Source organism: Coregonus lavaretus (genome assembly GCF_964263955.1).
Source record: "Coregonus lavaretus genome assembly, chromosome: 7".
NCBI classification, from domain to species: domain Eukaryota; kingdom Metazoa; phylum Chordata; class Actinopteri; order Salmoniformes; family Salmonidae; genus Coregonus; species Coregonus lavaretus.
In genome coordinates this window covers 23,405,229-23,411,197 of record NC_139994.1, presented here as the reverse complement: position 1 = coordinate 23,411,197, position 5,969 = coordinate 23,405,229, and the positions used below count along the sequence as shown (strand labels likewise).

The 5,969-nt window shown below is 40.5% G+C and overlaps 1 gene segment (V, D, J or C); it reads right to left on the bottom strand.

The window, feature by feature from the left end:
• Positions 1-3,000: 3,000 nt before the first annotated feature.
• On the bottom strand, positions 3,001-4,791 carry LOC311132411 (Ig kappa-b4 chain C region-like). The segment is given in 2 exons: positions 4,671-4,791; positions 3,001-3,451 (listed from the first exon to the last, which is right to left on the bottom strand).
• Between the last annotated feature and the right edge of the window lie 1,178 nt (positions 4,792-5,969).

The window sequence follows — 5,969 nt, the reverse complement described above, 5'->3', positions numbered from 1 at the left end:
GGTTTCACAGTGTTAAAGAGCGTCGTACAAAAACCTCCCTCAGCTAAAGAGGAACTGCTCTGACTCAACAGCTGCAGAGCTACAGAGTCTCCTGTATTCTAAAGTATTCTAAACACCATTTCATCAAAATATGACACTACAATACAATAATGGAATTGGTTAGACTTGACTATGGACTGTGATGCTGTACATATCTCTCAATGTATTCTGCAAAAATTGAAATATTTGTAAACACACTGGGACCACTAAGGGTACAGAGCTGTAGAAAATGCTTTATTTTGAAGGATTTGTTGAACAAAATTCAGAATAGGTTTCGAATTTTTTCAACGTTTTGATTTATCTTCATATTGTAAGAAGCACCCATTCCAGTACACAATAGCATGAATGTTGACCCTGTCCAAACCCAACTTCCCAACTATTCATCACCTACTCAACTTCTATACCCCTCCAACCCCGAAAGAGTGAATACAGTCATATTGATTCCATTCAAGAAATACTACTTTGATATCATCAGTGCCTTGCAAAAGTAATCACCCCCCTTGGTGTTTTACCTACTTTGTTGCATTACAACCTGTAATTTTAAATGGATTTTTATTTGGATTTCATGTAATGGACATACACAAAATAGTCCAAATTGGTGAAGTGAAATTAAAATAATAACTTGTTTCAAAAAATGCTAAAAAATGTATAATGGAAAAGTGGTGCGTGCATATGTATTCACCCCCTTTGGTATGAAGCCCCTAAATAAGATCTGGTGCAACCAATTACCTTCAGATGTCTCATAATTAGTTAAATAAAGTCCCACTGTGTGCAATCTAAGTGTCACATGATCTGTCACATGATCTCAGTATATATACACCTGTTCTGAAAGGCCAAAGAGTCTGCAACACCACTAAGCAAGGGGCAACACCAAGCAAGCGGCACCATGAAGACCAAGGACCTCTCCAAACAGGTCAGGGACAAAGTTGTGGAGAAGTACAGATCAGGGTTGGGCTATAAAGAAATATCCAAAACTTTGAACATCCCACAGAGCACCATTAAATCCATTATGAAAAAATGGAAAGAAAATGGCACCACAACAAACCTGCCAAGAAAGGACCAACAACCAAAACTCACGGGCCAGGGAAGGAGGGCATTAATCTGAGAGGCAACATTAATCTGAAGGCGCTGCAAAGCTTCACAGTTAAGATTGGAGTATCCGTCCATTGGACCACTTTAAGCCTTACACTCCACAGAGCTGGGTTTTACGGCAGAGTGGCCAGAAAAAAGCCATTGCTTAAAGAAGAAAATAAGCTAACACGTTTGGTGTTCGCCAAAAGGCATGTGGGAGACTCCCCAAACATATGGAAGAAGGTACTCTGGTCAGATGAGACTAAAATTGAGCTTTTTGGCCATCAAGGAAAACGCTATGTCTGGTGCAAACCCAACACCTCTCATCACCCGAGAACACCATCCCCACAGTGAAGCATTGTGGTGGCAGCATCATGCTGTGGGGATGTTTTTCATTGGCAGGGACTGGGAAACTGGTCAGAATTGAAGGAATGATGGATGGCGCTAAATACAGGGATGTTCTTGAGAGAAACCTGTTTCAGTCTTCCAGAGATTTGAGACTGGGACAGAGGTTCACCTTCCAGCAGGACAATGACCCTAAGCATACTGCTAAATAAACACTTGAGTGGTTTAAGGGGAAACATTTAAATGTAAGGCAACAAAATAGGGAAAATGCCAATGGGGGTGAATACTTTCGCAAGCCACTGTACATATCTGTCACGAATACATTTAGTTTACATGCTGTATACAAGGCCATAAAAATAGAGTGAAGTCCCCCATTTGAACATGATGCAAAGTCCAGTGTAATATCTGCTTCCCCAGCCCATGTTCAGTTCTCTAGTGAAACACACAGCTGCCCCACTCCCAGAGGATTTGAGGCTGTGAGATTGTAAGCTGTGGTGGGGTTGAAACTCAGATTTGCATGGGCAGGGAACTGCCACGCTCCCAGAATAGAACAGCAACGTGGCCAGATGTTCACCTGTCCCCAGAGAGTTCCAGTGAGTTTAGAGCACATGGCTTCAGTATTAGTAATATCATGAAGACCAGTGAGTTTATAGCACATGACTTCAGGATTAGTAACATCATGAAGACCAGTGGGTTTATAGCATATGGCTTCAGTATTGGTAACATCATGAAGACCAGTGAGTTTATAGCACATGGCTTCAGTATTAGTAATATCATGAAGACCAGCGGATTTATAGCACATGGCTTCAGTATTAGTAACATCATGAAGACCAGTGGGTTTATACCACATGGCTTCAGTATTAGTATCACTGTAGATCACAGGAGGCTGCTGAGGGGAAGACGGCTCATAATAATCGCAAGAATGGAGTGAATGGAATGGTATCAAACACATAGAAACCATGTGTTTGAGTTCAATACCATTCCATTGATTCCGTTCCAGTCATTACTATGAGCCAGTCCTCCCCGATTAAGGTGCCACCAACCTCCTGTGCTGTAGATATCCTTTTGACTGGTACCAAATGTGTCCCAATCAGCCAAGCATTCACTGAGCGAGGTTAATTCACTGAAATGTATTAGAAATCATTTTCCATGCCAGAGCTCTTCATTCCTTATGAAAACTAAACGAATAGTAAAGATCTCAATGTCTAATGGTAAAATGTATTAAATAATGATATCCAGGCAAACAATTTTAAAGATTAAACATCTTTATTATTTCAACATGTCAGAACCAACAGCATTACAGCACTAAAGCACATCACAGGTGATATGAAAGCCAAGAAGATCTATGACATCAGAATCAGAGAGATATTCTAGAGTAAGGATTCCCACACAGGGTCTAGCCCAGCAAAAGTGTGCTAGTCATAGGAGGCTGCTGAGGGGAAGACGGCTCATAATAATGTCTGGAATGGCGTGAATGGAATGGTATGAAACACATGGAAACCATGTGTTTGAGTTTGATAATATTCTATTTATTGCGTTCCAGCCATAACTATGAGCCGTCCTCCCCAATGAAGGTGCCACCAACCTCCTGTGGTACTAGTAGTGCTGGATCAGTAAGACGGAGAGGCGCTGAGTGCAGAACAGAGAAACTGTGGAGTCAGAGAAGGAGCTCATTCGTCAGAACACTGGTCTCTCCTCAGTGTCTCAGAGAGTGGAGACTGGGAGCCCTGGGTGGCCTCACAGGTCACAGAGCCGACCTTCCTCCATTGGTCGACAGGAAGGGTCAGGGTGCTGCTCCAGCTGTAGTGGCCGTCCTTCTCCAGGACCCCAGGGCTCCCGGTCACCTCCCAGGTGCTGCTACTGCTCCTATCCACCTTCCAGCTCAGCTTCCAGTCTGAGGGGAAGCCCTTGTTGGCCAGGCACATGAGAGTGGCCTTCCCCTGTCGTAGCTCCACACTGGAGGGGGGCAGGACCGTCAGGGTGGGAGGAACATCACCTAGGAGACAGGTGGGAAATTAGAGAGAGGGGAGCTATCAATCAATCACCAGACTGATGCAACAATAGTGACGCAGCAGTTTTACATCTTAGCTGTAAATTAAGTTGTTTTTTCAGTAGGTTTCTGTCCCTCAAAAACACAGTTTCTCAGTCTTTCTGTCACTATTTCACTTCCCTTTGAGTAGCTACTGAAGCATATTATAACTACATGAGATGACTGAAAATACATTCAACTATCTTCAAAAAAAAATATTTTTAAAATGACATATTTCCACATACTTCTCCCTTTTTGTAATGTGATAAAATCCTAGGAATCAAACTGCATTTCATTATTCATTATTATTATTTTAAAGAAAATTCCACAGAATGTATGACCAATTCTTAAATGATCTGTTTAAAATAAGTGCTGAGGAAGTAAATTCCAGTTGACTGTAACCATCTAACAATAATATTACATTTAAAGATGCACTATGCAGAAATCACTACGCCATTTACTGGTTGCTAAAATTCTAATAGTTCACCTAACTTCAGTTTATGTGACAAAACAAGAAAGGATAATGTAAGAGTAGGGCTCTCCAACCTTGTTCCTGGAGAGCTACTGTCCTGTAGGTTTTCACTCCAACCCTAATCTAGCGCACCTGATTCTGATAATTAGCTGGTTGATACACTGAATCAGGTTAATTACAACTGGGGTTGGAGTGAAAACCTACAGGAGGGTAGCTCTCCAGGAACAGGGTTGGTGAGCCCTGGTGTAGTAGAGAATCATTGTACCATCTAAACCGCTGTGAAATATATTTTCCATAACCAAAAATATTGTACTTTTAGCTGTTTGATCTGGTGTGCAAAACCTAAAGTAAAACAAAAAATGAAACTTAAGAATGGGAAGCATAGAAATAGCACACATAGAACAATCTACCGCTTTATAGACTTGTTTTCAATGACAACAAAAGATTTTAACTGTATTTCTATGTGAATTTGGTCGGGTCTCAGAATAAGTTACATAGCCTATTGCAGCTTTAATTTAAAAGAAAATGAATAAAGTTATACTGTAATTTATGAGATATTCTATAATAAGTTGAAACCAAAAGTGTATTCATATGAACAGCAGGACTTCGTAAGATAGCAACACTTAGCAAAATATAGCAAATATTTAATAACATTCAAAATTAGAAAGCAATATAGCAAATAGATAGCAAAACTAAGCATAAAAAAAAACTTACTTCCAACATCCAGTCTAGTGCCTCCACCAAAAGTGTACCACAGTGATACGAACACATGCAACGGCCATACAAAAACCTTTGAAACTATAGACACGGCTGTCCCTGAACTACCAAACCACTCTCAGATTTCAACAATAACCCTATTGTTTGAAATTAATACACTGTATAAGCACATTGTTTGATATATTAAATCTTGGATAGGCATTTTAATTTAACTCAATTTACTTCTAAGGTAAATAAATGCAACACAAATTCTCCAAAAATAAATACACTTTTCTACTTTCTATTTAAGGGAGTTGTGTAATAGTGTCAAGAAAATGAATTGGGATTTTGATAACAGAGGTCAAGATCGAGAATTGAATACTTACTACCAACACTCAGTTTGGTCCCTCCACCAAAAGTCCACCACAGTGATAGAGTCTGATTGACTCGCTGTACAAAACCTCCATACAGACACAGAGGGTAATGTTAACAGAGACATGAAACTGATCACTGAATGTTGTTTGGAACTGAGGCCCCCTACTGGTACACTCTGGAACTCCAGGAGATTGGACATTCACGGTCCCCGTTCCCCATTGAACTTTCAACAGTATGAAAACTGCTGTGTACTATGTTGATATATCTATCATTAACTAATCATCAAAAAAAGCTTGATACAGCAACGAAGGAACGTGTCAGTATAAATAAATTTTTTGTAATGAGTTCCAGACAACAGAATTGGATTTCAGAACTTTTCTTAATGACAGTGCAGTGATTTGCCCAGGAGGAACATTTCCATAGAGAGCCACTTTGCATTGGCATCACATGCTTCAGTGCTCTGGGAGTGTTTATAGCCCTGTATGTTGAACACTTCATGTGAGATCTGTATTTCATTTAAACAGAACCCATGGCAACCATGACTTTGATCACCATCTTCATCTGGACTCTGGTCTGTTACACACAAGGTGAGAGACATTTTGAACATTTTCCGTATGCAAGCATCATGTTGTAAATTATGAACTAGGGTTATAATCTTCCAAATATTTTACCATCCTATATGTCAAATGTTCCTTATTTTTCTCTGCAGGGTCTTGGGGTCAGTATGTATTGACTCAGTCTGCAGCTCAGTCAGTCCAGCCTGGTCAAACTGTCTCTATTGACTGTAGCGCCAGTAGTAAAGTTACTCAGTACTCTGGCTCACGGTATTACCTAGCCTGGTACCATCAGAGGTCTGGAGAAGCTCCTAAACTCCTGATCTATGTCACATCAGAAAGGCATACTGGAGTTTCCACCAGGTTCAGTGGCAGTGGGAGAGGAAAT